At 38.9% G+C, this 27713-nt stretch overlaps 1 long non-coding RNA gene across 6 annotated transcripts in view; it reads right to left on the reverse strand.

The window, feature by feature from the left end:
- Positions 1-15371, reverse strand: part of LOC113603249 (uncharacterized) — a 66233-nt gene extending 50862 nt beyond the window's left edge. The window contains exons 1-2 of one of the 6 annotated variants that reach the window (XR_008289314.1): positions 15065-15371; positions 4429-4525 (exon numbers count right to left, since the gene is read on the reverse strand). This is a non-coding gene — a long non-coding RNA (uncharacterized LOC113603249). Of the gene's footprint in view, positions 1-4428; positions 4526-14185 lie in introns of all 6 variants that reach the window. The other 5 variants (XR_008289313.1, XR_008289316.1, XR_008289317.1 and 2 more) reach the window with 5 other exon arrangements.
- Between the last annotated feature and the right edge of the window lie 12342 nt (positions 15372-27713).

Consider the following 27713-nt stretch of genomic DNA (forward strand, 5'->3'; position numbering starts at 1 on the left):
GAGTTTCCTATCAAGGCAAGGAGGGGACAGCACCTGAAGGGGCACTGACTTCAAATATTTGGCCTGTAATTGCCATTGGAAAGTGAAGAGGGTAGGAAGGTGATGCGATTGGAATCGAAGTTAGAAATCTATTTGTTGGGCAAAAAGACCTTTTTGCAATTTGCCCCCTTTAAACATTCCTGCCGGTGCAGGGTATTATTTAGTTAACCCGGCCTAAAGGGATGTTTTAAAGGTGGAGGATTGCCCTGGTGATGAACAAATATGAGAAATAAACTTCCAGTGGGGCTGGGTTGCCTGCTGACTGTGATTTCCTGATGATCTATAACAATGGTTATTCACTAACAGCTGGCGCATGTCTCCCTCGGACAAAGCCACTGGGAAGCGCAGGCGCTCAGATTGGTGAACCAGAACAGTTTCCCTGGTAACCGTTAACTAGCACGTGTTTTATTGTTTCCAACTGCTTTTCCTGGGGTATTTGCAGGTGGTGGGAGATGCTTTCTTAAAGAGGGGTCATAACCTCGTGAACTTTCAGATGTTGCAACAAATTGGGGAACAAAACATTTTTTTCTCTTTCAAATATATTAAGTAAATCTTATTACATAGCATTTTCAAGACAGATGCAGCCCAACAGTTTTTCTATTTTGCCATTATTTCCAGATGTTACCAATTTTAAAGTCAGAGTTCTGTTTTATGATCAGGATCTATAGGAAGGTAATATTAGTGATGTGTATGGCAGCAGAATATTATTTTGGCCTTTTTGGGACGTGTTCTGGTTCTATATTTTGCTGTAAAAGGGGAAATCCAACCATACAATCTGAATGTATTTTAAACTGGATTTCTAATGGTTTCTGTATTTTGCCTCTTCATTAATTTAGCTCAATGTGTTTGGCTTTACTGGTACTTTTCTTTCTTGATTTTAATGCACCACGAAGTTTGTTGTGTTGCCATAAAATACAAGACCAAATAAGCTAAGACTTGATCATGTTAGGATTTCCTTCTATATTTGACATATTTTTGAAAGGATCAGTTAATTTCCAGATGGACAGCTCCCTCTTCTGTCTGGTTTCTAGAATTTGCATCTTCTGAAACTACAGATGGAAGATGAAATATGTATCATAGAATTCTGTAGCTTGGCTGAAGCTTGAATATAGTTACTGTCTATCCAATAGCAAATTCATGATAGAAATATGGAGGGTGTTTCCATTGTAAATATTTGGTTTAAAATAAAGTCATACACCTTGTAAATGCTGGCTGAAAGTAAATGAAACATTCTTTTAAGTTAATATTGAACTTTATCTGCAGATAGCCCTGAAAAAAAATGCAGCTCTCATTGATCACTAGTATGAACTCTGAAATACCTAGATTTAGTCAAATGAGCATTTGTCACTTGATTTGCAAAGAATCCAAACAGTACTGCAACTCAAGTCTTCTCTTGAGCCTAATTTGCAGCCTTTTCTTGGAAATGTGCTTCAGGGTACATGCAAACATGTACCTACTTATAAATTAGATCAGTGGCATTCAAATGCTCTTCTCCAGGACCTTACAATGTTTAAAAGGCTTTTTTAAAAACAAGTATTTAAAAAAAATATTTGTTTGCTTGGGTCCAGTTTAATCACTATAGGCAAGAGTTAGGGTTATGTTCTGAAAATGAATACTGAAAGGTCTATAACCTAAACTCATAACCATAGAACCAAAAGAGCTAATAAATTATGATGATGAGGGCACTTATGTACAGTATTTGTTTCTAGAGATACAATGAAGTGATAAATTTTGATTGTGAAGAGGAAAATGTCGATTCATTCAGATTTACCCCTCTCAGTCCCTCCAGTGGCAGGGTTTTGGGGATTATATGACCCTAATCATATGAATGTACACGAAGTGAACACTCTTCACAATTCTCCACTTTGTTTTTGTTGGGGCAGGCATACCTAGGTACCCTCTGAACAAGAAACCTCATTTTCCTTCACACATTCCTGTTGGTATCAGGTCATTGTTTTAGTTTCATTCAAGGGATTTAAGGAATGATTTGAGCATAGTGGATTGAAAATCAACAAACTATTGATTATCAGTATTGGGAGACTAAAGCATACATTTAAACATTTTAAGTTACATCCTCATCTCTCAAATGATGTTCCAAGTAATAAATTACTAGATGGTAAATTTCATTTGGAATGAGAGATTGTTGGAAACCACAGACCATACTACACCCAGTTCAACCTCTCCTTCCCTACCCATGGAGCCCAGAATGGGTAGCTGTCTTGCTAAGGGTCCTGCAGCGAGATGGTAACACAAATATTTGTTACTTGTTCATATCTGAGTGCTCTTTTGGCCAAACCACACCCTTTGCAGTGGTCAGGGAGTTCTTTACTACTTGGCTGGGGCTCCATAAATAGGACTTCTGTGATTTCTTTCTTCCTCCAAGTGCACATACTCTTCCACCTACCATTTCCCAGATTTGCATACCAGTGATTTACTGGCTGAGTGACTTTAGACTAGTTAACCAACCTTTCTGTGCTTCAGTTTTCACTTCTACGAAATGAGGCTAATAATAGTGCATTGCTCTTAGAATTAATACCAGTGATAGGCATGGCACTGTGCCTGGCATATTGTAAGCACTTGGTAAACATTGGCTATTTTTATTACTGTATTTTTCAGCCATTCTTCATCCAGTGTGTGCTTTGGTCTTCATTTACTCTGTAGCATGCAGTATTCGCTTTCTAAAACAACTGAAGACTGTACCCCCGTGTTTGTAACAGCATTATTTACAACAGTAAAAGTGGAAGCAACCCCACTGTCCATGTGTGGATAAATGGATAAATACAATGTAATTTATACATATACTGGAATACTATTCAGCCATAAAAAGGAAAGAAATTTTGACACATGCTACAACATGGATGAATCTTGAGGACATTATTTTAAGTGAAATAAGCCAGTCACAAAAAGGCAAATAACTGTATGATTCCACTTATATGCAGTAACTAGAGTAGTCAAATTCAAAGAGCTAGAAAGTATAATGCTGATTGGCTGGGGTTGGGGAGGAAAGCGAATTGTGGAGTTGTTAAGGAGTACAGAGTTCCAGTTCTGCAAGATGAAAAGCATTTGACAATGGGAATGTACTTAATACTACTGAACTGTATATTTAAAAATGGTTCATAAGGTAAAGATTATGTTAGGTTTACTTTATCACAATTTAAAAATTTTAAAAACAAAAACAACTGAAGGGTCTAGTGCAATTAGAACATATTAGTTACATTAGTTAACCCTGGATATTTTGACTTCTTGCTCCCAGAGTTCTTGCCAAGAATGGGCTTAATTTCCAGGGCCTTATAGTTCATGGACTCAGATGAAATTACAGAAGCATACTTTCCCCACAGACATATGAAGAAACCCCACAGAGACTCCTCAAAAAATGCAGACACATGAAAAGCAAATTTGATTTAATAAGTTTACCATTAACAAGAATGTCTTGGCGGGAGTGGGAGTGTGGGGGAGCACAGGCTGTTAGAAAGTGGCTTAGAAATCACCTTATTGAAAAAAGCAAAGGTAGAGGAAAAGAGAAGAAAGTTTCATCTGGGTTTAGGACTTCTTTTCAAAACTTTTGTTTAATTATCATCTACAGAGATGATTAAAAGCATTATATAGTTCCAGGATAAAAAGCACAACCAGAAACAAGTTTATGCTGAATTAATATTTGATACTTTCTTGTAAGAATCTGATGTAAAAGTTGTATCCCTTTTATTTCAATTCGTAAATTCCTTTTAATCCATATTTAATATCCTTTTAATTTCAGTTCAGTAACATTTACTGAGTATAGTGTGTCAAGAGACTTCTGGGTTGGAGTTTAAAATAAAACTTAAACCTTTTTAAAAAAATGTTCAAAGTAACTGAATATACTAGAAATTATAATCATCCTTCAAAATAATATCTCTATTATGATCATGGGACTTATATAAACTAAATATTTGTGGAGGAAAATTCATCAACTATATTGTAGCAAGAAGAATATCTTCTTTCAGAAATGCTAGTAAGAAACAGTCACCACATGAGTGAATGGGTCTGCTCAAACCAGATCAAAAAAGGGACAAGATATGCTTTTATCAGTTTGTCAAAAATAGCAATGAAAATGCTTAGTAACAGGACATCACTAAAGTGTGTCCTACTACGTCACTTTCAGAATGCCACATTTTAATTTTACTTTGTACTTTTGGAATAAAAAATGGAAAGTTTTACTTTAAGTGTTTAAATTAAACACTAACATACAATTATTAGCTTATTCAGACACACTAGCACAGTCCCAATTTCTGTATCATCTTAATAAAAAGCCTGGCTTTATGAATCTACCAAATGGCCGTTTATTGGGATCCAAAGAGGTCAGTAACAATCTGGAAATCACAAAATACACATGAAGAAAAACATAAGACTTACCAAGAAAAATAGCTGTAATGGTGCAAGACAAAAGGCCAGTTTGATGACATTATTCAGTCTTTCAGCATCCACTACTTTCTCCGACCATCTGAAGGCTCTAGACATAGGTGGGGAAAAAAGGGGGTGGTTTTAATATTAAGAGGTACAAAAGGTGAGAAAAGGACTCCGACAAACACATCTAAACACATGCTTGTATTTCACAATAGAAACATTTTCTTTCTCATTCTCAGTATTGCTAGTTGCATAAGTACCCACCACTACAAGGATTTGTAATAGAAACATTTTACCCTTTTGAGAGCCAGACATCATTAAGTACAGTTTGAAAGGTTCACATTTAGCTTTTAGCCAAAAGGGAAACTTTGGTGGCTTTCCAGTCCTTTTCAAGTCATGAAGCCTTAGAGAGAAACTGAAGTGAAAGAGATCACATCTCGGCCTACCTCTTTTCGCCCTTGAGAATTCCTTTTCCAGGTAGTTCCTCAAATAGTGACGCTGCACTGGAACCCTCAGTTCTTCCCCTTGGAAGTTATTAAATCGGCACAAAGACTCACAATAATGGCATATGAAATCTAAGTTTTGTATAGGAAACAGACAGGCGGTCTACACTTTGTTATTCACTTGATAGACAGAGCCATTTTGACAGCCCTAACCTTGGAAACCACAGGTCCTGCTGAGCTCAGCAGGAGTCAAGCGCTGAGTACCATCTGTCAAAGCTTTATTCCCCCTCCTTCTTATCCAGGCCTTTACTAGAAGATGCTGAAAAGAGCACTGAATGAAAGTCTGCTACCTACAGTTAAACTTGTGTGCATCGTAATACTAATGTTGGTGTAAGAATTTCACCCTGTGATCTGCCAAATTTGAACTGAATTAGGTATGCTATGTCCTTTTCTAATGGTTATCTGCAGAAAAAAGTGTGGTTTGAGGAACTGTGTAACTGCCCTCCAAACAACTAACACTATGAAATAAGGAAATTGCACGTAGTTATGGTTTTTGCCAACTCTGTGGCTAAAATCATGGATGACGTGGAAAGTTCTCCATTCTAAAGATTTGTGGGGGTTTTTTTTCTTAATTTAGTTTAATTAAACCTGTATGAAACAACAAATTTGCTTCTTTCCAAAAAATAGAGATTTTAATGGGCTAACCTCTTGCTTCATAAATAAAATCTTAGAACACATCTTCTTTCTCCCCCTCTCTTGTAGCATAATCAATTCTAAAAAATTAACAAGCCTAATCAAAATAAAATCAATTAAATCATGTGTGCTGTAGCTCATCTGTACTTGTATAGAAAATGGTGTATCAATTGATAATATAAAGAAGTTAGAAATGGCATTGCTTTTGATTAAGTGCTACCAAAATGCTGCATAATTTTTGAAGTACAAATTTATTTTGCATTACATTAAAATTGTGCATATTTAATAATTTTAGATGTCTATTTAAAATCTTTACATTTAGTATACCATTTCTAGCATACATGGTTCATCAGGGATTTCGAAAGATTCCATGAGCACAGAATCATAAAATAGAAGTTTTGAGTTTAAAAGTTGAAAAAAGCAAGGTCTTTTTTTAAAGCAAATTATTCCAAATTGAAATGTTCAATTAAATTTTGTGCTTTATTCTGACTTATTCTTTGTTTTATCTGATTTTCCTTCCAATTTTCTGAAATGCTAAAAATAATTTAAGATAGTATGTTTCATGATAATAATACTATATATACTATATATACCATATTATGGTAATTATTCGTAGTTTAATGGGTAATTACAATGTCAAGAAGACATTGTAAAATATGTATTTTAATTAATTGCTTATATTAACACGAATATGTACTTTTTACATTTTATATTTTGCTCAATGTGCCATATGTATGTTTTGCAGAGATTTAAGAGCCCTTAATATATAAATGCTTGAAATGCTTTATGAAAAACTGTTTTAATACATTACACACCCAGAGGTGATTTTGTTATTTAAAGTGACCAAGAAATGATTTGCCTTGCAATGTCAAAACTAGTTAACTAATAACAAATTGTTTCTAATTATTACTAGATTGAATTTTTGTGCATCCTTTTTGCAAGACCCTGTAGCTGTATATGCATGCTTTGGTAAACATAGGCACAAATGCTTTTGAACAAAGTCTGAATAGGCAATAGTTGAGTTGGGACTTTGTCCCTTCTCTGAGCTTCCCTCACAGGCCCTTCCTCCTAGGAGGTGCTGATCTCATTCAGAGTCTGAGAAAGGAAGTCAACTTTGCAGGCAGCCTGGGTCCCTGTTCAGTAAATACCTCTTCTATACCAGTAAGTTCAGCCTGAAATCCTTTCTCCTGGGGGCAGGAAACAACTTTGACCACACTGAGAAAGAAAATTCGAAGACCAATGCCTCGAGGGAAAAGCATGTGGATTTAAATTAACCTTGGCTGACCATTGTTCTGAGAGCAAAAAGAATAGAGGAGAGCAGGAGGGGAGGCCCTCCAGATGGACAAGAGGAGAGGCAAACTTGGGCTTTCTCAAGGTTTTACCTAGGGAGGGCCAGTTAAAGTGTCCATAGAGTTACCTTGCTTGGCATCACACGTGTGTAGGTTTTCTTGATTCTCACTGTTAGGCTGTTAAATTGTCATAGTATCAGAATCTCAGTTCAAGGGATGTTAAGGATCATTTGGTGAAATTCTACATTAATAGAGATGAGGAAAGTGAAACACAGACATGCCTACTTTATGGTTTATCCAAAATTTGGTAAAAAGAAAAAGCTGTTTCGATGTGATTTGACTGTTTAAATCCTTCCAGAGAATTTAACTTAATAATTTGCTGTACAGTCTCAGTAACAATTATACCTTGTATTTTATATTTTATGCATGTTTATACTGTACCTGTTTCTAAAAAGTACTGTTCTATACTGTACCTATAGTGTAGAGGCAAGTCTACACTAAAATTTAGAGTTTACGAAATGCTTTTTTACATTGATTTTTTTTTTTTACTTTCTTAGTTGATCTGGCATAAAAGCCTTTTTTTTTTTCCTTTCCTTGGGAGAGACGAATCTAAATGTCATGTTTATTATTTCTGTACTTAGTTCAAGTCTACTGGATTCATGGAGCATGTGCTAGTCACACAGTTCTGTGTCAGTCTTGGGGGTGGGTAGTCAGAATAATATTCAGTCATTCAACAAAGATTTTTCCAAGACCTGCCATGTGCTAAGAATTGGGGATACTAAAAAAAGCCTCTGTATAGAGGCTACATTATAGCAGGTAGGGTGGAAATGACAGGACACACAGAAACATTAATTAGAGACTCAAGCAAATAGTATAAAATTACACTGCACTAAGGAGCTGAAGGAAAAGAGACATGAAGCTCCGAGTGGGTGCCACAGGGTGAGCTTTTCCTGCCAGATGGGTCTTCAAGGCTCCCTGAGGAAGTGGTGAGGGCTGAAGCATCCCGGGGAAGGGCAGAAAGGAGAGAGATACCGAAGCAGAGGGCACACAAGTCAGTGTGAGGATCTGAGAGAAAGCTGGTATGAGGGCAGCTTGGAATGTAGAGTGGAGAGCGACAGGGAGGGCCAGACCCCATGAGGTGGTTATGGACTGTACTAGGGATGATGTGGCTTTATCCTAGGGACAACTGGAAACAAATGGTTTGCGGCAGGGAAGAAGTGTGGTGACCTGACTAGATTGGGTTTTGAGAAGGCCACTTTGGCAGCAGTGTGGGAAAAGGCTGACTGGGTAAGAGTGGAGCCTAGGCTAGGAGGAGCTGACCTGCTTGTTGGGCTATCAGTACCAACCATGTGTTCCCATTGCACAGATGGGGCAGCTGAGGCCTGAGAAATGACACGACCAAGTTCAGAGCTCATGTCTCTTGATTTCTAGGACAGATACTGCTGGCACCTTTATCCCACCTTTATCCTGATAAAACCTGGTAGGTTTCACAAATGTTTTCCATTGTTTTCTAGAAGGGTACCCATCTCAACATAGTTGGAATTGTAATGTACCACAGTTTTATAACTTTCTTTTCCTCTTGACATTATAACAGAATTTTTCATGCTGCTGCCAAGTCTTGGCAAATATCATGTTAAATGAGCAAATGTTCTGTAATTTCATTAGCCATATCCTGAACAGAGAGTATTTTGGTTGCTTCCAGTTTTTTTTCTGTTCTAAGTAATAGTCTCATGATCATTTTAGTGCATGTAACGTTTTCTTCTTTGGGAATATTTTCTTAGGATACATTTTCAGAAATTAGATTACAAATTAAATTAGGGCTTGAATATTTTTGTAGTATTTGCTACTTATTAAATCATGGCCCTACCCTTCTATTTTTAGTTTCATAACCCTCTTTTATAAATGCTCTTTGTTTTATTTGGCCTCTGACCTATTTTTTAAAGAAGTGATTTGTCCAAAGTCATGAGGGTGAATAAAGGTAGAACCAGTACTTGAAGGCTTCTTTCCATTCTACCAGTGATGCCAGTGGGAAGGAAAACTCTCGTGGCCCAAGTATGAAAGAACCAGCCCTTCCTTAGGGACTATCTGAAGCAGCAGAAAGGGCAAAGATCTAAGATTTGGGAGATTTGAGTCTGAGTTCTGCGACCACCAGTCACCTTCTATTTGACTTTGGTCTTCTCAACTGTAATATAGAGTCACTGATTCTTGCCCCTGTTTCCTGGGAACTCTGAGGCTTACATAATGCCCCAGAGTGCTCTTAGAACAGTGTAAACATTGCATTGGTGTAAGGGCAGCATCTTGCTCTCTGAATCCTGAGCACGGAGTTGCTCTAAGAAGCCGTAGTAAGGTGCTTCTCAGACCCAAATCTACAATGAATCGTTTGGGGGATCTGGTTAAATGGTTAAAAGCAGTTTAAATAGGTCTGGGGTAGGGCTGAGATTCTACATTTCAAGCAAGCTCTCAGGCGGTGACTCCCGCTGCTGCTGCTGCTGGTCCAGGGTCCGCACTTTGAGAAGCTGGCTGAAACAGCCACTGAGTGGTTGTTTACTCACACAGGTGACTGTGCCCACTGTGCGGAGCACCCTGCCCACAGAGCAATTTTAGTAAGTGGAAAAGAATGAGAGTTAACATTCAGATGTTCCTGAAGTGGGGTCTAACATGCTGGAGTGTGTGGTGTGTGAATATTCCTGACTTGTTTTGGGAGGAAGCATTCTCCGATCTGTTTCCTCTTGAATGCTGGAGAGCCCCTGAACATAGGAATGTCCCTTTTCCTGACATGCGGTAGGAAGTGGAAAGCAGTAGCCTGGAATAATGGAGTAATATGGAAAGGTCCTAGCCTTTCATTATTATTTCCCTTATCTGAACGCAAACCCAAGAATGAATTTTCCCATCCTTGTTTTATATTGTTGGTGATCCCACCAAGGTCCCCTTAAAAGCTGGCCAAGAAAATTTGCCAGCAGCAACTTAGGAGCCTTAATGCATCGTTACAAATCTTTCCACACATCTGCCGCATGAAAAAGAAAAGCAAGATCTTGCAATGGCTGAGGGCAAGAGGGCATCTCCAAAGTGGGATGTCCCAGGGCTGCTCTGAGGACGCCCTTTCTCTGTAAGCAGGCTGCCCTGGGAGGCTCCAGCACCTGTTCTTACACATTCCTGCTGGCTTCTGTTGTTTGCAATCGCTGTCAAAAGCATCCCAGGAGAGGGCTGGGACGAGCCTTGTCAGGGAATAAGAAAAGCCGGGAGTGTGGCAGTTGGCCTCACAAATGTGAGGATGTTCACAGTCCCAGTAGGGACTCTCATTTCTCTTTTCACATCACCACACGCCTCATGTCAAAAGGAAATCTTTTGAGTTTAGGTACTGTGGCAGAGAACGTTGCTTTGAAACACAGGTGATCTTGATAGCCTAGTTCCATTTTTCTAAACCTGAACCGTCATGAGCAGGACCTGCAGGTACACAGCCATCCGCCTTGTGGGGTTACTGCGTACAGAGCTGTATGGTACATTTTCCAGAAAGAAAGAAAGATTCTGAGGTCGCAGCACAGGAAAAAGTAGTCCACCTGCAAATCAGACTTGAGCCTTGAAAGATTATTGTAACTTTTGAGGGAACAAACATTCAGAGGGAGGATAAAATAAGTATATTTTTATTTTTAATTTTTGCCCTCAAGGCCTCCTTGGGAAAACTGCACAATTACTTCAGTTTGATAGTTAAAATGGCTCTGTCCTTAAATGTCATTATATGTCTGCGTCTTAGGATGTGTGAACAGTTTTTGATATAATAAAGACAGAACTTTGAACATTTTTTGTATTTATCTTATGCAGTATACAAGTAGGATTCTTTTGTCTCAAATTAAAAGTTTTTCTTCTTGTCCATTGATCATCAAAGTCTCGTTTAAAATTTAGAGCACAGGTGTGCCTGGGTAGCTAAGCTTTGGACTCCTGATTTCTGTTCAGGTCATGATCTCAGGGTTTGTGGGTTCAATCTGGCTCTGTGCTGACAGTGCAGAGCCTGTTTGGGATTCTCAATCTCTCTCTCTCTCTCTCTTTCCCTCTCTCTCTCTGTCCCTCCTCTGTTCTCGCTTTCAACATAAACAAAGAAACAAACAAACAGTAAAATAAAAAATTTAGAGCACAGAAAATGGTTTTTGAAATACATAGAACAACTTTTAAGAGGATTCTTAGCCAGTAGATTTTATGCAATTAAAAGTTAACTCAGTAAAAGATACATTTTGGCATGCTAAAAGATAGTGTTTACAATTAAAAAAATGCTGCCTTTGTTTTACATCAACATCCCTCATCCTGATGTCTTTAGGACAAATGAAGATACAACCTGTATTTCAGAATACAACTTATTCATCAAAAGATGTAATCACTATCAGGGTCCCGAAAGTTTGAATTTTGAGTGTACTCAAAATATTAACATGATTGTCTTAACTAAATTTTGATTGCAATAAAAGGTGTTTGAGCCACACTGGTTTTTGGAGGCTTTAAAAATCTAAATAACAGGAAAACAGTATTACAAACTTATCTACTCTATTTAATCTAATACAGTTTACATTTAGACCTATATTCTGAGTAAATCTGCTTTAAGCAGGCAGCAAAAACTCTGTCTGAAATTTTCTTCTCTTTCGTCCAAGGTTAATCACTGGATTTTGGTTAAACGATATTTATTAATCCCTTCGGTCTATGTCAGGTTTTACATACACTTTAAAATAATCTCTTCTATAATTATTTCTTTAGGAAACTATAAAATTTTGTCTTTAACATTAAAATCAGGTCATTTGGCTACCAAATAAACCACTGTTGTTTTCCTTTGTGGTTCTAAAATTCTGTGTTATTAGAATGAGGTTAAAAAATTTTTTTCTTTAATGTTTGTTTATTTTTGAAGGAGACAGAGTGTGAGTGGGGGGGGGTGCTGAGAGAGAGAGAGGGAAACACAGAATCCGAAGCAGGCTCCAGGCTCTGAGCTATCAGCACAGAGCCCCACACGGGGCTCGAACTCATAAACCACAAGATCATGATCTGAACCGAAGTGGGATGCTTAACGGACTGAACCACCCAAGCACCCTTAGAATGATGATATTTTAATGTAAATTATAAATCTATGATTTTACGATGGTTATCAATTGCTAGTGAATGTAATATTAATTTAAAAAGTATTTTTGAAACTCGTATGATTCATGTCTGATTTTCAAAATGGCTGGTTTTAGCTGTTGTAGAATCTTTGAGAACTCAATGTAAAAGATACATACAAGGCAAAATTCAGAATAAGAAAATTTGGTTGCCTTCCTCATAGGAAACAGTTGGAATACATAAGATTAAAGGGGTCTGCCTAAAGGCCTGTGCCTTTTCACTCTTCTACAGACACAGGAATGTCTTCTGCCAGAGGAGATTCTAGCAAGTTTTTTGTTTGTTTGTTTGCAAGGCTTCCTCCAGAGGACATTGCCCTGTTTCAGTTCTCCTTCCCCATCCTTTTGGGTGGAAGTCATGGCTAAAAGCTTGGTTACCTGGCAGCAAATGGAGGAGCTCTCCAAACTTAAGGTAATCGGTGCCCTTGTCAAAGGAGATGTGAAATACTTCCAGCGCTTGCTTGCTCTGGTCTAGGGGGCATAAACTGCAGGCTTTGCTTCCAAGCTCCTCTTGCCCTTTTTAGAGTTAGCACTGGGATACTGACTCCAAAAAGGGACCTATCATTTTGGGGAAGGAACTGGGGCTGTGGGATTTTGAAGCATCTCTCCATTTTGTCCAGAGGTGGGAGCTCCAGAGATACTGCTGCTAGCCGGTAGCCTGATTCTGGGGGAGAGGTGCCTTCAGGTGCAAAAGCCCAGTAAAGGGATGTCTTTTCTACATGGGCAGCCAGACAACCTTCACATTTTTTGATTTTCTTGGAGAAGCTCTGAAAAGAAATAAATCTTTCATCGTAGGAAGAAGTGCCTATACTCCAGTGTGCACTAGTCAAACCAAATTTAGTTTTTAGGAGAAAATAATTATGATATTGTACTTCCTAAACTTGTATATTTTTGAAACATCTGGACAGCACACATATTCATTTGTAAGCTCACATAGTAATTGACTTACAGAGAACTTTGAATATGGTCTTTAGTAAAATCCTGTTTCATGGCATTTATTCAGCCAATAGAATAGAGTTCTCCCACACAGTATCCTGGCAATGTGTATATTGTCATTTATTTGAATGTGCTTTATGGGGTTAAGCACTTCTGGTATATTTTTCATGCGAGACAACCTAAGGAAGTGAACAGAGGTATGGCATGATTAAGCTTATAGGTCACAAGATAAATTTACATGGAGAGCCAAGTTTCCAGCTTTAAGCAAATGACTTATCTGTAATGTGATGCAAGTACAATGACCTTTCAAATGTTTGTTGGGCTTCAAGTGTCCGGAACAATCAATATGTACATTATTGTTTATATTTTATGTTCCTGATCCCATTAATGTATGCCTACAGAGTGCCGGGACACCATTAGTTTCTGATACTTCTGATGCTACTGGGTGGCATTTATCAAACAGAGAGGCAGCACTTATTGACTTGTGACAGTTTTTGAATTTCTTGAGTTCAATGTTTCATGAGCTGCTTATCTAGTTTTGGTAAGCAAGGCTTTTATTGCTCTGAAGCCTCCTCAATTAAATAGTAATGAACCAATTTGTTTAAAACGAATCTTTAAGTTGCAGACTCATTAATTTCTCCATTGTGAGTGTCAGAAGATGTGTTCTTGGGCAAGGGGAGACCAGGGAAGCGCGGGGTGATGATTGCTGGGTGTGGGAGCTGGGAGGATGGGACCATCTCTGACCCACTTGTGACCTTGGACAGGTCTCTTACTGTCCCTGAGCCTCTGGTTCCCCAACAGTGAAGGGGGTGAGGTGGACCAGATAATCACTAAGGTTGCTTCCAGCATGGACATTTAACAAGTAATGGAATATCAATATGCAAATACGTCAGTTGCAGTGCAGCCTTACCAGTAAGTGCAAAACTGAGATGTGAGGAAATCCTTCAACCACCTTGCCCCCGCCTCTGAATAAGGAAATAAGGGAAAACTGCATTCCTTCCTATTTTCCCAGAATAGAGTAGACTCATTATGGGTGTCTGGGAGAGAGGCATTTGTGACGTAAATATACACATAACAAAATACATAGAAGCATAAGCATATGTAAATAAATACATAAAAGTATATTTCAACATAAATATACATAAAATAAATATAAATATATAAATATAAACACCTCACAAATATATATATGAAATTATATGCATATAGTTGCACATAGACCTATAATTATATATAGGCCCCTCTTTTTTTCTACTTCACTTTCTCCCATTCTACATACCTTATCCTCACCCCACTCCAAAAATGCTGCAAGGGAAAAGTGCCACCTGTTATTGAGGCAGAAAACAGGAACGCTTATTCATTGAGGAGATAGGAGATAGCTACCCACTTCTGTATTAATTAACTCTCTCTTTCTAAGGTTTTATTATTGGAGAGTCTAATGACTTAAAATTAACCACCCATGGTCCAATTAAAAAATCATGAATTGATGAATTGGTTTCTAAATTCTCTGTGTTATCGACAAGTTGCTGCATCACTGAAGCTATAAGACATGTCATCCATTATTAACTTTGATGGCATTAAAAAAGATAAATTAGATCTTTTAGGTAGAAATGAGTTCTCACAAAGGCTGCCCTTCTAAGGGGACATGGTCTCAATTTTCTCTGAATTTCAGCCCACTTATTTGTTTGAGTTTATTCTGGTTTCACTTAGATTTTATTGATTGTTTAGTAAACATTAACTGATGGTAGAGCCTTCTTAATATGAGCAGATAATAGATAATCAATGTGTAATGTAGTTTAAGTGATGAAATACTTTTGCCGGGAATATAAAATCTGCCACAAGGACCGGAAATGCCTTATTTAAAGAATTAAAACTTACAATGAAAATTTTAGAAAGTAAACCTATCTCTTCAATGTAGAAGAAGTTAAATTTACTTTTAAGATGACAATAATAGATAAGAACATATAAATAAAGCGTGCTGTTTCTAAGGCACATTGAAAGTATAAGCATACCCATTTAGGAATAAATTAGCATCCTTTGAGCTCTTGTAGTTTGTGCTAGGGCAAAGGCAAAAGGCAATAATAATAAATACAATTCAAAATAACATTAGAAATTTGAGCTCAATAGTTGATTTATTACAGAGGGAAAATGTTCTTACCTTGGCTTTTGCAAAAGTCCTTATTCTTACTATTATTTACTTCTTCAACTTAAACAATCTTTTGTTTCATAGCCAGAATCTTATTTCCCTAACATTGCCCATTAACGGCTCCACTATCTGCTGCAACACAAGATGTGTTGGGAAAAAAATGACTTAGGCAAGTTTTTAATACCTCAAATTGGACCCGCCCTTTATCCCACAATCCCCTTTGTGTGTCTCATTATTGATCAGACATATGCTGGTTTTTGAAGCCTGGGAATTACCAGGGCAGAGTTTTATTTGACTATTTATCTCTTTAGCAAAATTGTTGCCATCTCTGACCTTTCAAAAATGTTTATGACAAGGTGTTTGCTGTTAATTGCACACAGGAAGGAGTGAAAAGCCTCCCGGTTGGATGTTGTATTTACCGGTAGATGAGATTTTCTTGTAAAATCAGTCTTACAGGAGGTGGATTTGGGATGTTGTTTTTATTTGTACGTAGCAATATAGCTTGAGAAAATTACTATTTTCTAATTAGCAGACCAATTAATAGGATAAGTAAAGATATGGCTTTATAGAAAGGATGCAATAGCTCTACTGGCCTAGATCTGTTTTCATACCTAGTAGAAATTCAAGAATAGAAATATAAAATCACAGGCTGGAAGGGACCTTAAAGATATCTAATTGAATCCATTTTATTTCGCAGATGGCTAGACAAATGTAGACAAGTTAAGGTACTGGTCTTCTGTCCCTTAAACTATAAGGACCACTTCAGAGTTCCCTGACTGCCAATCTAGTGTTTTATTATTGTTAGTTAGATGCAAATCTCTACTTACAGATATAAGTAACTATGTTATGACTTAGGTTGCCTTTGTGGAGACAACAGCTTGCTAAAAGTCCATGAGGATGGGCAAGGTTTTTTTTTAGTTACTTGCAAAATGGGGAGGCATTCTATATTCTTATAAGGCCCCACCTGATTCAGTCCTGCTCATTGCTTTGACTTCATTTCTTGCCCCTTTCCCCATCATCCGCCCTTTCTTGTATTCCCAGGACCCTCTTGGGTTCTTTCCCAACTTGGCTTTTCTTCAGCCTGGAATGAGTTTCCTCCAAATCTCTCCTTGGCTGGTTTCTTATAACCATTAAGGTTTCTGCTCAAATGCCATTTCTTCAAATAGGCCTTTCTTTACCACCCAATGTCAGTATAATGAGAAGTAGTGAACCAGTCGCGAACACTGAGCTTTTAATTAATGCCAGCCACTGTCGTATGCACTTACTGAAAGTATTTATTAATTCATTCAAACTTCAAAACAGCCCTATGAGGTATGCTTGTTTGCTAGTTGAAATGATCCTGTTCAATTTTTTTTTCTCACTTATGATCTATCTCCCCTCCACCGCATTAGACTCTGAGTTCCCTGAGAACTGGGACCTTAGCTCTCTTATTTATTGCTGTTTTCAGCCAGGTCTAGAATAATCCCTGAATCTAGTGGTTTCTCAATAAATACTGCGTAAGTGAATGGATGAAATTGAGAAAGGGCAGCAAGACAGCGAGAATTGAAGAGGCTGTGGGCTGGGGGTTGACTCCCTGGCGAGTGTAGTGTGAGGTTTCTCCCAGGAGCAGAAGCCAGAACGATGAGAGTGGGAATAAGTGAGTTTGTGCATCAAGGATGGGCTCAGTTTTCAAGAAGGTTGGCAATGAGGGCAGTGGGGTGCTAAATGGCAACAGTGGTTTTATGCTTTTGTCAGAAAACCTAGGAGGAAACTTCCACCCTTGCAATTGAAGAATGCCCCCTCACTGCTCGTTAATGATTACAGGTACAAGAAGACCTGCCTCTGTCTCATTTTCCCAACAGTATGACCAGCTGAAAAACTGAAATAATGGTTTGACTGCAGTTATTGTCCACTGGCATCATTTCACTGCCGGTGCACTTCTGGGCGGTCATTTCCCAGGATTATCCTTGGGGTAGCAGAGCTTCCCTCCTCTCTTTCTGTGCCATCATCAAGTCTATAAAATACCAGGAATGTGTCTTTGAATCCCAGTAGGCTTGTCATTCATCCTTTTCTACATACTCGGAAGTTGCCAAGAACATTACAATTACTTCTTTTCCTTGACTTTACACCAGGAAAGAGACCATAGAAATGGTGAGTGCTTACATGAGTGGCTTCAAACCATTCCCACTCTGGTCTGTGCCCTGCACCGCCAACCAGAAATGTTTCCATTACCTTGTTCTAGTTCCTAATGGGTGCAGTAAGTCCCTAGCACTTAACTGCCATCAAAAGGACAGTACCAGCAATGTCACATGTAAAAGCTAACCCCTTTGTAGGTGGTTTTGGGTAGCAGTCCTCTGGTCTCTCTAACGAAACGTTGGTATGCAATCCTGAAACAGCAGTGGGAAGGGACACTTTGTTTTTACAGAGATTCTATTATGAAGCCAGATACCACTACGATTTCAGGGAAGAAAATACTGCTCTCTTTTCAAATGTAGCAAAATATTTCTCTTTCTCAGCATCCGTTACACATAAAGATTCTCGGTGACATCCTTTTCTTCGTGTGTGTCTTCTCATTAGTAATTTAGAAAGGTTAATAATTCAAACGGAGCTGGTATTATGAATCAGAGAATAAATATTAAGGCTAAAGTGCAAATGTTGTAGCATGACACAGTCTGGCCTGGAGGTGCTCATATGAGGTGCCACAGGCATCCAGGGATCAACAAGTCTTCCTCATGAACAGCTTCCCCAGGCATTGCAGGATGTGGAACATTCTGGGTTCTGGGTCACAACTTCCAGTAGCACCTTCCAGTTACGGTGATGACCAAAAACATCCTCATCCCTTGCAAAAGACCTGTAGGGGTTGGCCATCCTCTGGCCATGACCTAGCTCAGGAATCTTTCACACACATGCCAGAGGCTAACATAGCATAAATGTGTTAATCTGGCCCCATGTAAGGCAACAGGGAGAGGTGTTCTGGGATTGCTGGAGAAATGTGCATGGTTTGCTTAGAGGTGTTCAAAATGAAAGTTGAATAGACGTTAACTCCTTGCAGCTTTTCTCAGTGTGTCAACCTCACCCCTTCCATCTCCAGCCTTTGCTTTTCCATCTGCCCACTCTTTGTTTCCATCACCCTGACCATCTCCTTTAACCATGGTCTACCCGTTACACTGTGTTGTAGTGCACTAATGTCATTTTTCTCTGCTGAGCTGGGAGCTCTTTGAGGGCCCCTGTCTAACTCTGGCCCTGTAACTCCGGCATCTAAAGTACTACTTGGCAAAGCATAAGAGACTCTTAAAAAATGAGAACAAACTGAGGGCTGATGGGGGGTGGGAGGGAGGGGAGGGTGGGTGATGGGTATTGAAGAGAGCATCTTTTGGGATGAGCACTGGGTGTTGTATGGAAACCAACTTGACAATAAATTTCATATATTTAAAAAAAAATAAAGTACTACTTGGCACATGGTAGGCTGCCTTAAATACCAGTTGGTTGGGTGAATGAATGAATGAAAGAAAATTATTCTCGGCCTTCAACCAATTTCTGAGTTTATGAGTGATATTGATATTTTAAATTTCCCCTTAGTCCACATCAGCTGCGCATCCTTAGGCATATCTGGTTTCCTGTGTCTTTTTCCGGCATGTGGACAAGGGGTTATTTTCATGTCCCTGCATCTGTTCTGTTTGTTCGGTAATGCACTGGTTTTGCTGCACAATTGGAATAATGTAAACTTGAGATTGTAAAACCTCTTCTCATGAGCTCTCATTGCTGTGCTTTGCCCAGGGTCACATCCTGCTCGCTCAGATATGTGAAGGTGCAGTGGCTTGTGATTCTTCTGTACTAGTAATGTGCTCAGTTTCTTGTAGTGGTTGCCTCTGTTCCAGGCAAATGAGCCTCATTGGTGTTGGGTATGATTTCAGTGGAGATAAAAACTTCAAAGTCATGAATTCCCAGAGTGTCTTTTAGATTCCCCTTCCTAACCTCCTTCCTTTTCTCCCTCTCTTTTCCCTCCATCCCTCTTCCTTCTTTCCTCCCTCTCTTATAATTCTAACCTGTTCCTTTGTCTTGGAACTATATGAGAAATCAATTTTGCTGATTCTCTACCCTCTTCCTGCCATTTTCTTTGGCTATAGAGCCCCTAAAAAGAGCAGGATATGAGGCACTGAAAAGTAATGCAGTAGGGTCACTTGGGTGGCTCAGTCACTTGAGTGTCCCACTCTTGACTTTGGCTCAGGTCATGATCCCAAGGCTGTGGGATGGAGCTCCAAGTCCAACTCCATGCTGAGCATGGAGCGTGCTTAAGATTCCCTCTCTCTTTTCCCTTTGCCCCTCTCCCTTGATCTCTATCTCTAAAATAAAATAAAAAACATAACATAGTAAATTTCTCCGTTCCCAGGAGCTGAAGCAACCAATCCCTCAGGATTTTATGTAGAAAATCTTTTTTACTAGTGGGTTAAAGATTGCTAGATGCTTATAGCTTACCTCATTTTATTTCCATTCATACTATTATTTCCTGACATTGTTTTTACACATGAAGAGGTATTGTTAATTTAAACACTTCTTTCTCCTCACATGGTCTGCAGTTTGGGGTTTGGTTGGTTTTTAAAGAAAGCACACACTTGACCAGCTGTTGGGTTTCCCACAGCCAACATGCACACGCCCAGGGTGTTCCCCTGTGATTTTCAAGGCCTGGCTTTCTTCTGATAAGGTCAGCAGCATACACAGTTTATCCACATCTGCTGTGTTCCTCGAGGTCAATCAAAATATTCTTTCTTCTGGGACTAATGGGAACCTCCCAGAGAGAAACAATTATTGCATTAGAGAAATCTATTGATCTACATTGTATGGTTCATTTGGTATTTGGGGTTCGGGGATACTTTTTGAAACTGGGAGATCAATTCAGGGGATTCAGAATGAGAATACACTAGCAAATGCATCTGTACTATCCACTTGCAAGTATTTGCGGCTACTGCTGTTAGAATGGCAGAATGCCGCATTCGTTTGCCATAAAATGTCAACAATGTAGGTCACCCTGCATTATTGACTTCATTGGGTGAAACTTAAGTTCATGAGAATAGTATCGGGCTCAGTCCCAAATCAAAAACCGATCAATGGAATCATGAGTGTTTCCGTTGGTGTGATTTCCCATTTCCTCTTTCTCTTTGTTTGAATTTAGGGTACTTTTTTTTTTTTTTGATATATATGTCCTAATGCTGATCTGGATAAAAATACGAGGAACAAATGACTCTGTGTTGCAGAAAGCAAGAGCGCTGGGCTGCCAGTCTTTACATTTCACTACTCACATCACCCATGTTGAAATTTTCAAAAGAAACTTGGGACCAGGACACCATGTTCTGTGTCGCCATCTAGATCCAGGAATTGAATAAATAATTAAAACCCTTCAATAAACTATCTACCCTTTGGCTCTTTGTTTCAATATATTCAGTATATTCTTGTATTTGTATATTGCAAAATACTTTCCCCCCACAGGTGCAGGCTGGTTAACTGGTGTCCTATTCTCTTATCCTCCTTTTGGAATTAGAAGTAGAGCTATATCCCAGTCACTGTTCTTATCAGCTGTGTGTCTCTTTGCTGTGGGTTTATAGATGTACACGATGAAAGGCACTGTCTCATAGTTATATTGTGAAAGTTAAATAAAATAATTCACAAGTCACCAGCATGCTATCTGGCACACAGTGGACTCTGAAAACACTGGTCTAATTTGTATCTTTACATTCTGTAGAGTCTAATGAGAAATGAAATGACCTAAATGCTGAAGAAGATACTGACTAAGCCTCAAGGTGATATCATTGAAGTTTTGTAGGAAAATACTTGCATATGAACTTTTGTTCCTTATGAAGATATTTTCTGAAGGCTGAAGAGGTGAAAAATTGAAAGCTATTACTCCACTGAGGTAGAGAACTAAAGCAGTTTTCTGAAGATTTTGTGTTGGGGCATTTATTCATTGCTCTTACACTCTTATCTACAAAGGAGCCCATACTGTGTTCATTGATTGGTAGCCACAGTCTTACCATCTGTGAAATGGGGTTAGTAAGTATAACAACCTCGTAGGATTTAGTGAGGACTGAGTGAGATAAAGTATATAGAGAGCCTTGCATAGTACCTGCCACATAGTAAGTGTTCAAGAAATACTTGATTTAGTATTATATAATATTAATAATATAATATATAAAATATAATATAATGTATAAAATATATATTCATAATATAATAATAATCAGCATTAATAAAGAGCCTGCCTACCACAGAGGCTGTTGCATTTCCATACAGAGGTTGAAAAGGATGGAACAGATTATCTTTAAGCTCATTCTAAGTATAAAATATACACTTCTGCAATTTTGATAAATCTAAGATAATAAATATCAGAATGGTGTTGAAGGCTCCATTTTTTGGATTTGGATAATTCTAAATGACATCTCTCAATATGAAAATCCACACTTTTAAATCTCAAAATGTTGAAAAGCCCTAAGACCAACACCTAGTAGCTTCTAGCCATTTCTCCCTTTCAGATGGGTGTAATTTAATGACACCTCATCCGTTTCACTTGCAGAGATCCTCAGATCTGGTTTAGGAATTATTCCTTTTTTTCTAGAAATATAATAAGAAACAAATGGAAATAAACCAATCTGTATTTCTTTTTTTTTTTTTTTTTTTTTTTTTTGCTTATTAGAGAACATGATGGCTTTGGTTGTTTGCAAGGCAAAAAGTGCTGATGCAGGAAGGCCTAATTGATTAGAACAATATATGGGCTGGCTTAATGCTTTAGGTCAAATCCTTGGGAAGTTTACATTCTTTATGCAAAATTAAATGTGTTGCAAGCATCTTTCTTGTCAAATGCCATTTTTTTTTCCTTTTGTCCACTGGGCTTCGAGTTTGACTTGTGGGAATGAATCATGGTAGCATTGTTACAATAGATTCAGAGGCTGTTCAGAGACAGCGATTAAATTCTATTACTCTCCCTACTATTTTTGTATTTTAATGTCTCCTTTGCCATTTGAACAGTTCAGCATTTCTTATTCTCCCATTTTGGTAGTCTGCAGGTTGTGGTTTGGACCTGTTATAGAATGGGCTTTCTTTCTTTTCCTCTGCGTGATTCACACTTCCATCACGTGCTTGAGCTCCCTGGTAGATAGAGAGTAATAAGGTTATGCCCAACCCATTCTTACTGTATCGGGTCCTCAGAGAAGTTAGAGGTGACTTCACTCAAAGTGGCAGGTTTCTCATCGCTATTGCCCTTCCTTGTGGCCGTATGTCTTTGCAGCTAACTTCACTGGGTTGGGCTGTTCGGATGAGACCAGGTGACCAGCAAGCCCTTTGTTCCCTCTTTCAGCTCTGCAATTCTCAGAATCTATGCCAGTTCATTGTGGATGGACCCTTGCTGATCTAGAATTGATTGGATATGACAAGTAGATGGATGTGAGGATGAGGGAGACGGGGAAATTGAAAATAACTCTTAGGCTTATAGATTGGGATACGGAGTCGATGGGGCTTGCAATACCAAGATAAGGAATGAGGAAGTAGGTGGGTTAGGAAAATGAGAAGTTCAATTTGGATATGAGCTTGCTCTGTGTTCAGATTTTCCTTCAGTGGGGATGCAGTCAAGAGGCCATTGGAGAGAAGATCTATAGCTCAGTATAGGTAAGGCATTAGAAGACCACTGCTCAAAGGGAGCGTCTGTGCCTTCAAGTTATTTTGTTTTTAAAAACGAATTCTTTAAAAATTACAGGAAAGCAGTGTAGGTTGTGTGGAATGTGTGAGCATCCTCATTAATTAAGAGATCCCTCTCAGATGTCACTTTTAGCTGACAGAAGCCGATACCACAATCTCTTTTCCCTTTTATCATGGCAAATTTCAAACATCTACAAAAGAGAGAAACTAGTGTAAAGAACCCCCCCCCCCTTACCATCACCTGGCTTTACCAGTTTTTAACTCATGCCCTAACTGGTTATGCCTCAACCACTCTACCCATTTCTCTTCTTTTCCCAGGATTATTTTGAAGCGAATCTCAGACATTGTATGTGCTACTGAATCTGTGCACATTTAAGCATGTTATCTCTAAAAGATAAAAATGTATTTTAAAAACCAAGCAATATATAATTATTGCATCTAAAAATGAATAATTCCTTAATATTGTAAAATATCCAGGGGTGTTTAAATTTACTTGTCTCATAATTTCTTTTTAAAGTGTATTTATATATTTTGAGACAGAGAGAGAGAGAGAGAGAGAGAGAGAGAGAGAGAGAGAGAGAGAGAAATGCATGAGTTGGGGAGGGGCAGAGAGAGGCAAATTGCAAGCAGGTTCCACACTGTCAGCGCAGAGCCTGACGCGGGGCTCAATCCCATGAACTGCGAGATCACGATCTGAGCCGAAATCAAGAGTCAGACACTCAGCCAACTGAGCTACCCAGGCGCCACTCCTTGTCTCATAATTTTTAAAAGTTATAATTTATTGAAATTAGTATGAAGTACATTCATACATTGTAATCTATTGCTATATCTCAAAGTTTCTTTTAATGTATAGGTTTCCCTTTCCATGACTCCTTTGTTTCTTCCAATGTATGTGTTGAAAAAAACAGAATATAAGCAGTTTATAAATTTCAGTGCTGAATACAAATGGCTCTCAAAAACTGCTGCTGCTCTCAAATAGGCCAGTGTCTCAGAGTTTCAAAGAGTGGGAGTCAAGGACATCCATTCCTAAGCCCAGCAGTACAACTGGGCATTACAATCATGTGGCAGTGGGAAGGTGCCTGTAGATGGGGAGCTTTTCCACACACGAAGTAGAGTAGGTGGGCAAGAGACAGTTCACATACAGGGCCAGGGTGGCTCATCTCATTGTGATTTGTGTGACTCCACTCAACACCTCTCACTCAAATCAACATTAAATGCAACACAATACATATTACATTGATTGAGCTCTACTGTTCTCATCCTAATCACTACCAACATGCATTTATTAAGCTTTTCTTACCTTTGGATACTCAGATTATATCGCTGTCCTGGGTTTCTATTGAGGTCTTTAGTTGTGAAGGTTTGAGAGTGATTTTTTTCTGAAAATCTCACTCTCTCTCACTCAGTGTGGGTTGGTGTGTTAACAGTATTTTGAAGAACTTTTGAAAACTACTTTTATATTTGTGTCCTTATCATTCATCTTCATTTTTAGGTTAGGGGCATGGACCTTGGGATGCGATGGTCTCTGTAAAACTTACTGCCATTTCTGTGGTTGAAAACAGGTAACACTAACTCCCACAGATTCAGAGGTGATTACTGATTGGGTTTTGGGCATTTCAAATAGCCAAAGAGCCTGGGAATTGGCACACAGCTCTGAATTCTTCTGGGCATTAAAGAGTAACAGAAGGATGATGAAGGAATTTGGCAATGCTGCCATTGTATGAAAAGTGTTTTTATGAAAACGTGCAGGGATGGACTTTGGGAAATCCTCTTGGGGTCTCTTTTTTGGCAGCTAAAGTAAGAATGTTCTCATTGTATAGATGAAAAACTGAATTAGAGAGAACCTCACAGAGGGCTCCAGTGACGTGACCAGCATCACACTGCACAGAAGTAGCAGAGGAGGGTGAAGGGAATGCTGGCATGTTGATGCACGGCTCTTGTCAATACCTCATTCTGCCATCCATAAAACACCACTGTCAGGAAAAGGAGAACATGTGCTTCCCTCACTCTCTCTGTTTAAGTTCTGGAAGGGTTGTGCACCCACAGCATTTTATGACTTTATTCTTCTGTCTTCTGGCCCCATTTCAAGCCCCGTAAGAGAGGCAACAATGGACACTGATTAAGAACTCTGCACTGGAGTCAGCCAGTCCTGGGTTATGCCTGCTCTGCCACCTACCAGTTTTATGACGTTGGCCAAGACACTTAACGTCTCCATTCCTCAGTTTCCTTATGTGTAAAGTGGGGAGAATAATGTCTACTTGGTTTTGTCAGGGCTAAATATGTGATAATCCCTGTAAAGCACACAGCGTGGGGCTGGACATAGTGATGTCTAGAAATGCTGGCAGCTCTGGTTGTCATCAGCTGAGCACTCCAGAGAGGTGAAATGAAGTGCTTCATATCTCACTTGTCTGAGTTGTGCTTCACAATATTTAATATGCTCAGAGACCTCTCCCACTGTTTTTATCTAATTTTCTCTTTCCACAACCTCAGCTCTTGCTAACATTATACACAGTGTAAAGAGAGCAAAGCTTCTTTGCTTTGTCTTTTCACCTTGTATTTCTTCTGCCTTCCTGCCCTACTTTAGAGATGCTCTGGTGTTGGGGGTGGGGTGTTTATGCTCACTCTTGGGTCTTTGGCACCACCCCCTCCGCCTATTTACAAAAAAATTCTAAAATGTTTATTTATTTTTGAGAAAGAGAGCATGAGCAGGAGAGGGGCAGAGAGAGAGGGAGACACAGAATCAGAAGCAGGCTCCAGGCTCTGAGCTGTCAGCACAGAGCCTGACACAGGGCTTGAACCTGCTGACCGTGACCCGAGATCATGACCTGAGCTGAAGTCGGAGGCTTAACTGACTGAGCTACCCAGGCACTCCTCTGCCTATTTAAATCCCCAGGCCCCCTTTTCAACCAATCAAAACTTATCCATAGATACCTTTCACCTAGCAGATATAGTTCCTGGTCTGTAGGTTGGATCCAGCCTCAAAATTATTTTCTTTGGCCAGCACAGTTTAATTTTTTAAATTTTTTCTAAGGTTATTTATTCATTTTGAGAGAGAGAGAGAGAGAGAGAGAGAGAGAGAGAGAGGGAGAATATGAGCATGGGGGAGGGATACAGAGAGAGGAAGAGAGAGAGAATCCCAAGCAGGCTCCACACTGTCAGTACAGATCCCGATGCAGAGCTAGAACTCCCAAACCATGAGGTCGTCGAGATCAAGAGTTGGATGCTTAACCAACTGAGCCACCCAGGAATCCTGTGTTTAATTAAAAAAAATTACTGAGGTTTAACAGTCAGGAAATTTCATATAAAAGCCAAGAAATGTTAGGTGTCATGGGGCCCACCCTTCCTAATGGCAGTCAGCAGCTCCTCTTTAGACAGGTTGGTGCTACTCAAGTTCACCACAGTCTCTACCCATCCCTAATGCCTTAAACCTAGTCTGCCTTATTATTTGCCTTCCTCTGGACTCAAGAGTCATTTGCTTTTGTAACCTAACAAATTTAAATCCCCAAGGGTAATAACTGGTGAACTGGCAAAATGAAATACATGACTTTCCAGTGTTCCCCGTATATTTGACACCAATATATATGAACTCATGCTGAGTTAAGATCATGAACAAACATTTCAAGCTGATATGTAGTGTGATACTATCCACTAGTTTAGACTTGGGAATATTACTGTCTCTACTATATCAGCATTTGGATGATATATGAATCTTTGTTTAACTCTTTTTCTATTTAAAATGTTATAAAAATTAATGGAGACCATAAAAGTGCTAATACCAATTTTAGAAAGCTTGAATCATTCAGTGCAATACTTGTTAGGCTGGTTCAGCCCCACATTGGGATTTAAGCTGGAAACTGAGAGAGGGTATGTCAAATGTAAACAAGATATCATCAAAAACCAGGTCTATAAGAAGAGAACTTTTTTTCTAATATTTTAGCTTTCTGAGCATGAAATTGCTCTTAAAGCATCAAAGTTCTAGTCCCCTTTTTCTTTTTCAAGAAGTTTTGAAAGAAGTTTTAGGGGACATTGTATATAGTATGTACTATATATATTTGTTGTTGTCATGTTGTTGTTTTTTAGAGGACTGCTGAAACAGAAGGCATTACCCAAAGGGAACAAATTTCATTGGTAGATTATTTTTTTTAGGGCCTGACATAAGCCATTGTGAAAGATTTGGTGGGGATATTTATTGAGCACCTAGTAGCTATAAGGCCTTCTGTCACAGGAGTCCTGAAAGTAGGTACTGTCCCTGTTAAATAAGGTCCATTTCCTGGTTCCTATACTGACTTGCTTTGGAAACTTGAGCAAGTAACATAACTTTTCTAAGCCTCGGTTTTATGATCTGTAAAATGGGTTGTTGTGAGTATTATATGAAGTAATACGTGTTAGCATGGTTAGTGCAATTCCTAGCACAAAATAAGAACTCAACAAATGTTGGCTGTTGTTGTTATTTAAAGTAGAGTCTTAACTACTTCCATTTTGGACAGCTGTCTACCCTTCCTCCAGGTAGATCTGGGCTTAGCCTTCCAAAGGTAGAGATAGATATTTCTGGTGTCGGATGGCCCCCTCCCCGTATTCACAGACCATCTGTGGAAATTGCTTGGAACTGGTGGCTTGTGCCACTCTGGTTCCAACTTTGGTCCCTCCCTTTCTCACTCTGACCTTGCCACAGCTTGACTTCTTGCCTACTGCCTCTATCTTATTTAAAATGAAATTAATTTCCCCCTCTGACACCCTTCTCAGTTGCCTACTCGTTATTTCCCCATAAAGTTCAAATGATTTCAGTGTTTTGGGGAACTTTTTAAGGTGAAAAAACATGGAACTGATAGTCCTCAGTCTGGCCAGTTTAATTAGAATGACTGTGGAGTGTGCTGTTAATTAAATAAGGAGTTATTTTTAGATATGGATGTTCATTAGTCCTCCTGAGCACCTCTTTCCTCAGATTGTAGAAAAACAGGTTAATTTATGGCCTGGTGAGAAGTCATTAACTCTTTATCTT

Source organism: Acinonyx jubatus, chromosome A3, assembly GCF_027475565.1.
Source record: "Acinonyx jubatus isolate Ajub_Pintada_27869175 chromosome A3, VMU_Ajub_asm_v1.0, whole genome shotgun sequence".
NCBI lineage: Eukaryota > Metazoa > Chordata > Mammalia > Carnivora > Felidae > Acinonyx > Acinonyx jubatus.